Source organism: Crotalus tigris, unplaced genomic scaffold (assembly GCF_016545835.1).
Source record: "Crotalus tigris isolate CLP2741 ecotype Arizona unplaced genomic scaffold, ASM1654583v1 scf7180000017622.5263843, whole genome shotgun sequence".
In the NCBI taxonomy this organism is placed as follows: Eukaryota; Metazoa; Chordata; class Lepidosauria; order Squamata; family Viperidae; genus Crotalus; species Crotalus tigris.
In genome coordinates this window covers 2,420,647-2,433,015 of record NW_024096517.1, presented here as the reverse complement: position 1 = coordinate 2,433,015, position 12,369 = coordinate 2,420,647, and positions in this window count along the sequence as shown.

Here is a 12,369-nt window from a genome sequence, read left to right as displayed (position 1 = left end):
CATAGAACCACCAAGAATTTCACCCAATTGAACAGATAGCATCATCGTTATGGTGGAAGCATAGCAGATTGTGCATTGCCTTTAGGCAAGTAAGGCTGATTATCTGGAAACAGAAGAGCAATATCTAAGTCTAGTGGACTGCACAGAGACCCCCCAAACCTGTTTTTTTTTTTTTGTATAGAGTCTCTAGTAAGCTACTCAAAAGTTACCTATAACAAAAGCAGCCTGATTATGTTTGACATGCTCAGATTCTCTTGAGCTAGGGATGTTTGCAGAAGGAAATGATTGATTGGTATACTGCTGTTCAAAATAGATCAGTAAAGTCTTCCTAATAATAGTGGAAAAGCAAGAGGGAGGAAGGAAAGGGCAAAAATGATAGTTTATCTAATAAAGGGGGTGGGAATTCATAGGTGGTATCTTGGCACCTAATGCAGGAAAGGCCTCAAATTTCAGTGGATCTTCACTCATGTGAAGACATAGGTGTCTGGGGGGATTCTGTTAATATTACATTAACAGAATAGCAGAATTGAAAGAGACCTTGGAGGTTTTCTAGTCCACCCCGTGCTCAGGCAGGAAACATATCATTTCAGGCAAATAACTGTCCAATCTCTTTTTTAAAACTTCCAGTGTTGGAGCACCTACAACTTCTGGAGGCAAGCTGTTCCACTGATTAATTGTTCTCACTGTCAGGAAATTCCTCCTTAGTTCTAGGTTGATTCTCTCCTTCTTGTTCTGCCTTTGGGTACTTTGCAGAATTGGTCTCTTTTTTGTGGCAGCCCCTTAGAGATTAGAACACCATTGTTGAAGGAAAAGTCTTCATCATGGTTCAGTCCAAGCCGGGAATAAACAACATGGCGACTGCTTTAGAAAGAAGGTTGCATTTTATTGAAGAGGAGAGCCAGACAGAAAGATGGCTCTGGAAGAAAAAAGAGAAAGAGCACATGTAGGGAGTGGGTTTTTATACTCTCTGGGGCTTTTCAGGTTGTTCCCTGTTCCTGTTTGAGGCTTTGTATTTCCTATGTCATGTATTTTGACCTGTGTCCCTTTGGCATCTGAAAGAATTAATGCACAAAGTAGATACTTTCCACTGTTACTTAACAAGCTAAAATAGTGAGTTAGAATCCTGTTTTTCTGGGGCCTCTCTAGAAATAATGAGGTAACATTTCCAATATCTAATGAGATCGCAGCTAATAAGGTCAAGAGTTGCCTCACTTTGCAGCTAGATTTGTCCATTGTCAGACTCTGATCAAGCTTTTAAGGGAGACTGCAGTTAAATTAGTGCTGCGTTACACCACAGTGTATGTACAGGAGCTTAAGAAACAGCTTGTTGGACTTTGTAGGTAGGGACTTGAAAAGATTTCACACTGCATCACAGATCAGAAATTAATAAACCTAATCCTCAGTAGGGCCCCTGTATTGCTGGACCCAAATATCAGCAAATTACTTTTACCACGTGATTGGGGTTCACTGTGTGCCTATCGAAATAAGCTTTGGCTTGGAAGTAATGACTGCTTTATAATAATCCTCTGCTAAGCTCTTGTCAAACTCTAAAATTACCTAGAATCAGGGATGACTAATCACTGCCTTGTGTGGCAAAATATCTTGTCAGAAAATAGATTTCTACACTGACCCCACCCAGAAAAGTATTTGGGTTTCTTTTTTTTTTTCTGGTCAGAAAAGGTTTAGAAGAGACATGTTACTCCTTAGTCCTGTCACGTTCTTCAGGCTTGTCCATTTTGTGCTCCAATTTCATTTCTCTCGAGTTTCTCAGTGTCTCGTCCCATTTACTTTTGTTGAGCTGGTCCTGATGGCTATCAAACTTCCAGTTTTTGCATTTGTTCATAAATACTACATAGTATTATCTTTCATTCTAAAGGATCCATTTGTAAAAAAAAAAAATAAAAAAAAATGAAGCAATCCGGAAGTCTTACAATGTTCATGTTGGACCATTAGTCATGAATGGACATGGCACCTCTGCCTATAAAGTTTCAGAGTTCTTCTGAAGTAGTGGGAAGTGTCACACTTGTGATAGATTTCCAAAATATATGGATTTATTGCCATGTTGTTGTTGTTGTTCTTGAACTTGCTACAACTAATTGTTTGGTATTAATTTTACTATTGAGAGAGAGGTTTTCTCCTTTTGAAATGTACCCTGGTTTCTTCTAGAATTAGTATGGAATCGTTTTCGTGAAACCCAATGCTTTTTTCCTAAAAAAAAAAAAAAAAGTGCTGGAACTCACACACGTCATACAACCCACCTTGCCTACCCTACAAGGTTCCATCCAAAAAAGGTGCCAGAACTCCGTTCTGGGAGTTCTATGAGAAAAAAAGCCCTGGTCAGACCTAAATAAAGGAATTAGTCCTGTGAATAAGAAGAAAGATTGGTCCTGTCACAGTGTTCTGTTTCCCAAAGAAGCACCTGGATGCCTATAAGTTAGAAACGAGCACACATTTTTAGTTTTGCTGTTTTTATTTCTTGGAACCTTACATTTAAAGCCGTGTTGTTTCTCATCACTGTGGTGGCTTTTTATGATGATGATGATGATGATGATAACAACAACAACAACAACAATAAAGTTGGAAGGGACCTTGGAGGTCATCGAGTCCAACCCCCTGCTCAGGCAGGAAACCCTATCCTATACCATTTTGGACAAATGGCTGTCTAGTCTCTTCTTAAAAACTTCCAGTGTTGGAGCATTCACCGCTTCTGGAGGCAGGTTGTTCCACTGGTTAATTGTTCTAACTGTCAGGAAGTTTCTCCTTAGTTCTAGGTTGCTTCTCTCCTTGATTAGTTTCCATCTGTTGCTTCTTGTCCTGCCTTCAGGCTCCTTGGAGAATAGCTTGACTCCCTCTTCTTTGTGGCAGCCCCTCAAATATTGGAATACTGCTATCATGTCCCCCCTTGTCCTTCTCTTCGTTAAACTAGACATACCCAATTCTAGCAACCGGATACAGTATCTCCATTGGGACCTGTTTCCTAGCTCGAGCTTTGCTTTGAAGAATGTGGAAGTAAGGCATTCTCTGGTCTGACTTCAGGTTCTCCAGAACAATGTTCTTCTCTTGGCTTTAAGCTCTAGCTATTCTCCTAAAGAGGTGTCTCCAGGACAGAGTGTGACATGATTCAATATCCCATGTGCATGTGTGCTCCTTCCTCTCAATTTATAACTCGATCAGATTCATTGGCAAGCTCTGAGTTTGCTATCTAGGTGAGTAATAAAACATCTCCAAGTGTAAAAAAAAAAATAACTAGCTTGAAAAACCCTACGATCCAATTCTGGGCTACATATTTCAGATTATACAGGTGGAAGAGGTTTCTTCATTATTATGGACCTCATTATATCATTATCTGAAATTGGTGTACATTTTTACTCACCTTCATCAGGAGCCAGGGTGGCACAGTGGTTAGAATGCAGTATTTCAGACTGACTCTGCTCACTGCCAGCAGTTCGATACTGACCGACTCAAGGTTCCATCCTTCCGAGGTCTGTAAACTGCTTAGAGACTGCTGCAAAGCACTATGAAGTGATACATAAGCCTAATTGCCATTGCTATTGCTATATCCATATAAATGAAAATAATCTCTCTGATCCTGCCAATCCACCTAGTCATACAGTATATACAATACATGCATAAGCCTGTGTAGAAGTTAAAGGAAGTTTGAGGGGGGGGGAAATGACAAACAGTTCTAATATATGTAAGGGTTGCTACCAAATAATTTTTTTAAAGTATCTCTTAGTTTCGTTATAAACTGAGTTACACATTTTTATTGCATTTTTAATGGCTGATTCACAGATGTTTATTAAAAAAGAATGAAAGGTCAGTTCAATAGTCTAAAATAGTTGCAGCAGCTTAGTTGGTAAATGAGCAGATCTAAAGAAAGGTGAACACGAAGTTGATAAGGTCACAAAGTTGAACGGCAGAATATGTTTAATTGATCTATATCCTTCCAAAGGCCATCAACTTTGTCACACTTTGCCACAAAAAGCTTTCCGATATTTATAGAGAACCACAATATAAAAAGTCAAGAGGAAGTCATTTTACATAGATGGAGAAGAGATATTAAAATATTAAACAGACATAGTAAAAGAAGCAGTCCATATTGTTCAGAAGAACCATGGAATATCACAAATGAAAAAAAAGACACTGAAAAAAAGGAACACAAACATTGACTGGTAAGGGAAAAATAAAGGCAGATATCCTTTACAAAAAGTGCCAACTTTGTCCCACAGTCATAATGTTTCTGTGTCAAATCTGCAGAATGAGTGCACTGTTATAAAATTAGTGTGAGCACAAGCTTTGCCTTGCCAAATCACTAATCAACACACCCCACCCAACCAAGGCTTGGATGCTGGTTTTGCTTCAGTCAAGCAGATTCCTCTATGCTCACATGTGTCTTTCAGGCTTAAGCATCATTGACAGCTGCCTGTCAGCGTCTTAAAAAATCTCCCAGTGATTGCAGAAATTCCCTAGGCACATCTGCTCCACAATGGAGCTAATCTACCTTCCTTATTGATCTGTATTCACTGGCTTTGGGTAAACAATAGTTCGCTCCCATTCTTGATAACATCCATTCCGATGTTTAACATTCACAGGACTAGGGTTGATGAACTAGCATTCTGCTGGCTGAGTCTATCATCAACAAGGCAGCTCCATTGAGCCAAGACAATGCATTTTTAACCCTTTAACCATAAGAACAGCAACAATAAAAACAGAATAGAGAAACAAAGCAATCTCAGATGCTGAGAAATTGTATGTTCTATTTTCCCATCCCCCCCCCCTACAAAATACCGTAACTCTTCTTTGCACATTTTGATAGGGGGAGGAGAGAGAAGGAATTATTTCTTCAGTAACATTTTCAAATGGAAAAATAAGCCCACACCACATTTTTTTTTTTAAAAAATGTCTATTTCATGAAACTGAGAACTGTAAATAATGGATGGATGTGAAGGATGGAGGGAGGGAGGGAGGGAGGGAGGAAGGAAGGAAGGAAGGAAGGAAGGAAGGAAGGAAGGAAGGAAGGAAGGAAGGAAACTATACAATTACCAGATTCTGCTTGCCCATCTTTATTACTTAGATGCTTCTCATTCATCAAATTGGTTTCTCCAATTTGTCAAACAATCTCTATGGTCAGAGAGATTGTTTGACAAATTGTGTTATAAAGTAATCCTGCGTTATCTAAAAAAATCCCTTTTTTAGCATGTCATAATTACTCCTCCAATCTCAGTAATTAAAATTCTCCATGATCAACGTTCAGGTCTTTTTGGTTTATCAGAATATCATTTGTTACTTTGCTTTCAGCAATTGGCCTGGAGGATTTGTAGAACTCAACCAGCTTCATTCTTCCTTATCTCCAAAGCCTTCTAGTATGCCAGCCACAAATGTTTATTTTTCTCCCCTCATTCAGAAAGCTTTGTGCTGTTCCCTCCAATTACACAATTCAGAGGAACTTTCACCCTATTCTGGGCAGCCTTACATTTTTGCAGTCTTGTGGCTTTGATATCTTTTGTGATCGCCTTCTTCACCTGCCTTATTGTGGTTCATCTAATAGTATTCATGCTTGCCTCTGAAACTCTCAACACCCAAATTTGGTCACCTTATTAAGTATGCTTGGAACATTTTTGCTATATGCCTTGTAAGAAATTGTTTTCATTTTATCAGCTCTCTGTGTTTTCTCAATAATGCCTGTGGATACAATCCCCCCCCACATATCTATTACATATACATGCACACACACAATGGTCTACAAGCCACTTTATTTCTACAAATCTCCTTCCTCTATGCAAAATCATACTTCATGCTTGCAAAGCAGATAACAGCACCTCAGATTGGTAAGAAATGGACAGAATGCCACCTATCAGTCAAAAGCCAACATTTTCCCCAAAAGTAATAGATATCATGATTATAGCCTTTGCTACATGGAAAGTAGGTTCTTGCAAAGGTTAGCCTGAATGAGGCAGTTATATCTGGCAATTGATTTGAAGGGACATGAAAGGGCAGCAGATGGTTAGTTGCTTCATTTATTGTTATATTTTAGTGAAAAGGGAAAGTATGCATGTCACTCCTTCAGGTGTCAGACTAACTTGAATAGTTTTGTAGCAAAATAAATCAGGGGGCTGTTTTCCGTTAATGCATAATTTATTTCCTTTATTTCCATTTAACTTCCTCCTTTTTCTCCATAGTTCTTGCAAAGTAGGTTCAATTCCTTCCTTCCTTCCTTCCTTCCTTCCTTCCTTCCTTCCTTCCTTCCTTCCTTCCTTCCTTCCTTCCTTCCTTTGTCTTACTTCCTTCCTTCCTCTTCCTTTCTTTCTTTCTTTCTTTCTTTCTTTCTTTCTTTCTTTCTTTCTTTCTTTCTTTCTTTCTTTCTTCTTTTTTCTTTTCTTTTCTTTTTTCTTATGCTTGTGTATTTTTACCCAGAATCTTACCATTGGATTTCAGTTATTCTATGCTGGGTGCCAAGCCAGTTTCCTTCCACGATGAAATTATTTACGCCAAAAGAGACCTACTATAGTTTGGGCTACACACATTCCCATTTGCTGGGAATTCCACTTCCACTGAAAATGAACTAAGGCAAGCAGTTCTTTCTTCATTTCTTCCACACATGTCAAAGTGCTCTGGATCAACTTCCTAAGTCAAATCAGTTAGGCCAAACCAGGAAAGCTACTTTTACTGAGATTGGCTATAACGGAGTCTTGAAAGTCTGATTTACTATATTCCGTCCTTCCCTTTTTGTATACTCCTCCATCGAATCAGGGCAGTATCTGTCTGAGCGCTTCCCAATGTTATCTCGTTCTGGGCTCAAACAATGTTTCAGCCTCTTTTGTCTAGTTCAGTGTTTCTCAACCTTGACAATTTTAAGGCATGTGGACTTCAACTCCCAGAATTCCACAGCCAGCAATGGTCTAGTTGCACATCTCTAGCAAGGCCATCCTCCTAGCTTTTGAGACTTTATGATCAGAGCGCTCTCTTAGGCAGTGCTCCGAACAGACTGTCTAATAAATGAAATACAGACTAGTCGCCAAACTCCACTAGCCTCTTCTGCATGAATTCTTTCCTAATGGTCCACCCCAATTCAATTCTTGCCTAATATTCAGATGTCCCTTTTGTTTTTGCCTGAAAACAGAGCAAGGTGTTTCATTCTGGAATATATAAACAGTCTGTTCTGAACCAAAACAAGCTGGCAAATGATACAGAAGGAATATTAGCTTCCTGACAATTCCCGAGGCTGATGCTCACTAGAAGCCTCAAGTTTCTTGGGTTGACTCCAGTGAAAATTGAATAAAAAATAAATAAAAAAAAGAAGCAGAAACAATCTGTACACTCAGCTGCTTATTCAACGGGCGGGGGGGGGGGAATCTCTCATCCAAGGCCGAGACAAATTACAGAAGGTGGTAAGTACATGAGTTTGTCTTTTTCACATATCTTCTCATTGGGCAGGGAGACGTGTCATCTGTGAAAGGTGTGTTGCTTGCCCCTAGGATGTCTGGTTGTCTTTCTGTAGGCATTTCAGAATTCCTTAATACAGAGGTTCTGGCAAAGAGAAGATAAGATGCTAGCAAAGGCGAGATAATGAAAATGTTGGCTGTTTGCTCAGATGTGCTTTCTTTTGAGAAATAAATGGGATAGCAAACTTTCCGTCAGGGTTCCATAAGCAAGAAATGGCCAGCCACTTGCTCTGTGTTCAGTTATAAAAAGGAGATCCAATAAATAAAAATCAACTGCTCTTGGCCAAAGGGAACACATAACTTGACTTTTGTTCCCAGTTTGACTGGTTGGTCATTTGTTTTCAGATCCTCTGGTCTTGGCCAATAAAAGCTGAACAAAATGTGAGACCCCCAAAAACCTGACATTCTTTCCCTTTGTCTAAATGATGAAGTCTGTCAGATGTGACAGAACAAGGAATGTTTTCCTAAGGAAGGTTTGAGAATGATAGCTTTTAATTCTATCCCAGAGTCTTTTCAATCCACCCAAATCCTTTCTTAAATCTCGGAAATGCTCTATGATCCCAGAGAAGAGAATTTATCCTGGACAGAGAAACCTAAGGTATTATATTGGCTATAATTGTTATACTCTGCAAGGCACCAGCTTAATATCTTTTCTTATAATTTATCCTATAACTCTTTGACATAAGATTCATAACTCTAATTACATTCTTAGATTTCAGGCCCCATTGCACTCTTAAATAATCTCTGGGATGCTTCAACAGACAAGGGCTGGGTTTAGACACCATGGAGAGGCTTAAAGGTATGATGGAGTGCAGGACTGCAGTTGGGGATATTTGGATCCAGCCACCTGGGATTCATAAAATGAGTGCAGACAGGCCACATATTTTGAACTACTGGCCTATGTCATAAGCCCTGGTTTGCAAACTGTAATGTTTCACATAATGAATAAAATCAAGCAAGTGAGACTACAGATTTGTAATGTTGCCTGACTCTAGCCCCTATGACTCCAGTAGTTGCTATATAGATCGTCAAGCATTGGCTCCAAGGGTGTAGATTATAAACAAAAACAAAAACAGGTTGTTGCTAGCTTGAGTAAATCTCCAGATAATGTGTCATCATGAACAAAGTTGCTTACTTTCTGCCGAATTCTGTATATCAAACAAATGATTTGGAAGATGTGAGTATGGTTCTCATGTGACTCTGTCTTCACAATATTCCCCCCCCCATCAGTCATTAGCTGTCATTTTGATTGGCATATGTTGTAAATGTTGGGCTATAACGATACTGCTGTTTGAATTTAAAGATCTATCTTTTACTTAAATTTCTCAGTATATTATCATCTATTCTTCTGGAAATGGCAATAAGCATCTATCAATTGCCACAATATTTACTGTAAAAGCTAGGGCTACCAGTTGCAAAAATTCCAAGTGTCCATTAGATGGCAACAGAGATGCCTAAAACCACCACTTCTTTGCTGTCATCAAGTGGACATCTAGAACTTTGCAGCATAGGTTTGATATAACAACTAGTTGAGCACGTCCCCATCCAAAAATAAATTAAGGGGAATATATATTCAAGAAAATTCACAGAAGTGCAAAAAACTGAAAAAGTGGTGCATTTTATATATTAAATGACAAGGAAGCTAGGGTGAGAACCTGTAATTTTTCAGGCATAAACTGATCGAATGTGACTACAGAGTAGGAATAATTGTCTTTAACCTTCTAACACTATGCATGTGGGTATTATGGTTAGGGAGAATGAATGCTGTAGGCTAACAAATTATATCAGCTAACCAGTGGTGGGATTCAAATATGTGAACAACCAGTTCTCTGTATGGATGCCACTTCCGGAAGTCTATTCTAGGCCTGGGCAACAAAAAATTAGTTACCGGTTCTGCCAAAGTGGTGTGAACTGGCTGAATCCCACCACTGTAGCTAATACTATATAGTTAGCAGTAGCATTCAACCTGGTACTCTTTCATTAGTATTAATTAGCATGACCAATAGGAAGGAGTGATGGGAATTTTAGGTTAAAACATTCAATGACCATCCAATATCAAGACATATTTTTGGAAAAAAAATCATAAATGGTATGATTAAATATATGACCACTTCAGCTCTACAAATGAAATAAAAGCTGATTTGGTCTATTTCCTAGCTTCAACCACTTGCAGAATTTTGGTGATCATAAATCAAAGAACTGAAAAATTGGAAGGGATCACAAAGATCATTTCTGTAGTGTTCAGGAAAACTAATTCCACCATTTTCAATAAGAAAATCTCTTCAATCTCTTCTTAAAAACCTCCACAGAATCCACAATAGCCTTAAGCAGACCATTCTGCTTATGCACAGACCATTAGGAAATCTTTTCTTGCATTTAAATAAACTCTAGGCAGCTGCTGTTTACACCCATTATCCATGGTCCCAGTATCTATGGAAAATAACTCTTGGCCATCTTCTTAGTGGCTTCCAATTCTGAACTGGAACACTGCTGTTATATCTCTCCTATGGTCCCCTTCCTTCATGTTAAACCTACCAGATTTCTCCAGACTCTTATAGCGAGGAGGAGGAGGAGGAGGAGGAGGAGGAGGAGGAGGATAGATAGCTTAATAGATAGTAAAGGGAAGAGAAAAAAATGTCCCTTTTACTATTATGAGTTTTCCTTTCCTATGTGAATTTGCACATTTGAAATCTTTGTTCCAGATTCTTCACAGTATATAATGCAACAAGAAAAACATATTTATTGAACCCATCTCCTAATATTTCATGTCAACATATCCTGGGAGGATATAGAATCTTCTGGGGGAAAGAAAAAAAAAAAAACATCTAACCCTGAGAGCATTGCATCTTTCCAAAAACATGTATTAATTCATTTAAGTAAAAATGGTATTTACAAGCACTGTCAAAATAAGCAGCTGAGCTGGAGTTGTTTTTTTTTTTTTTTTCATTTTTAGCATGAAAATGCCACAATACAGACATGAACTCTGGAGATCCCCCCCCCCCCTTTTACCGAGTCACGTTGTAAGAACAGGTATCATCCTTCTTCTGGGAACAAACTAATTAGTAACAATAACTCTGGCTAGGAGCATACCTACAAGCTGTTTTCGCTTCTGTCAATACCAAATAAAGCAACCGTTTCAAATGCTTAATATAAGTGGCTTTGAGGGATTTAAAGCTTCTCTCTCTCTCTTTTTAATCTCCTGCAGGAAGGCTCTTTTGCTAATTCAGTAGCTCCGAGACAGGATATTTGTATGGGAAAGATTTCACTGGAAAAAGTTCTTCCTGGTGTGCAAATTTGCAACTACATCAATAGAGAAGTCCAACTATTACACATAAAGGGTTGGGATAGATTGGATCAAATAATTTTCATGTCCAGAATCTTGTCTTCTGAAGTTCAGGGAGATGAGAGGGTGTTCCATCAACTTTCATGAAAAACCAAACTTCATTGGGCTTCTCGTCTCTTTTAATAATAGTCTAGCTGGTCAGAGTTTTTCAGCAAAAGAATTAGCGCCCTGGATATGTAATGTTCTTCTCTCCCCATCCTTCTTCCCTTTTGTATGTCTTTTAAATTGTAAGCTTGCACAAAAAAAAAGCACTATTATACTTTCATTGGAATGTTTAGTTCATTTTTGCTTTTTAGCTAATTATCTCTGTCTCAATTGAAAAGCTCCCTCCAAACAAGGTAATAATTCTTTCCTTGCTATTCTGATTCCAACTGTTAGTGGCCTACAGTTTTATTTCCTTTTAATTTCTTTAAGCTGCGCTCAAAGCCATCAAAGCTCATTGTCATCTCTCCATCTTCTGGTGGCAAGAGAATCCATTAAATGATGGCCCTGCATGTTGAGATCCTGTACCTACCGCCCATCAATTGTAAGATGGGAAGACAAATGCTTCCTTCTTGTTCTGAGTGTGGAGAACAATAGGTCTTCACAAAGGACACAATGATAAGATCCATATTGGCTGGAGAATTCTGCGAACTGAAGGGCAGACAAATTAGGAAGATCTTTGTGTTGGTGGATAAGATCAACTGGGAAGGGAAGCTGAAGTGAAGCAAATAATTGCAACTAAAGGTAGGTTAAAGGACCCTGTTTATCCTGATGTTATTCTGGCATGTTGAGACCACAATCCTTTGAGTTTCCAACTGGCTGTGATTTGAATGCTGGGAGTGTAATCCAAATCATTTGGAGTCACCAGGTGAGCGACAATTTCTGTAGCTCATCAAAGCTCATGGAGCATTGGTTGAAAGGTTTTTAACACGGGGAGGGAAGTAACATTTTCAGGTCAGAGGCTGCAATTAGCACTTGGTGTAAAATCCAGAAAACTGCAGTGAATGCTCTATAATACAAAATGAGCTAGAATGTGTCACTCATGTGACTTTTTTAAAAATTATTTTTCCCCAAGATATTCCTGAGTAATAATTGGGGCACTCTTTTCTTATTTAACTCTGTTTGGCTTGTTGATAGGGTTATGAGTGCTTTTGGCTTCAAAATTGTTAAATCATGCTGATGATTTTTGGCAATTAGATCATTTAAATGTAGTGATTCAGGGAGACAGTGTTCTTGGCACTGTTTTTTTTAAAAAAAAAAAAAAAAATAGGGGAAGGAAATTACGAAGCCCTAAAGACAAACATCTGACATTTCATCTGAAGAGGAATGTCCAAGCCTGGATGGTTTTCAATCCAGGCAAACTGGGTTGGGAACTCTAGTTCTTAATTCTCTGTTATCCAACTTCCAATATATATATCATGGGATTCTGAGCTTCCTTCAGGTGTTGGGATGCCTTTTCTGTTTTTTCCTGGATGTTCTCATATTCATATTTTGAGATGAGTCTCAGTTTTGTCTGGTATAGCTTGTTCCTCTTCCATAACATCTTTTAAAGACAGTCTCTCTGTAGAGGCCGACATTCTAAAATTAACTTGGAGCACCTTG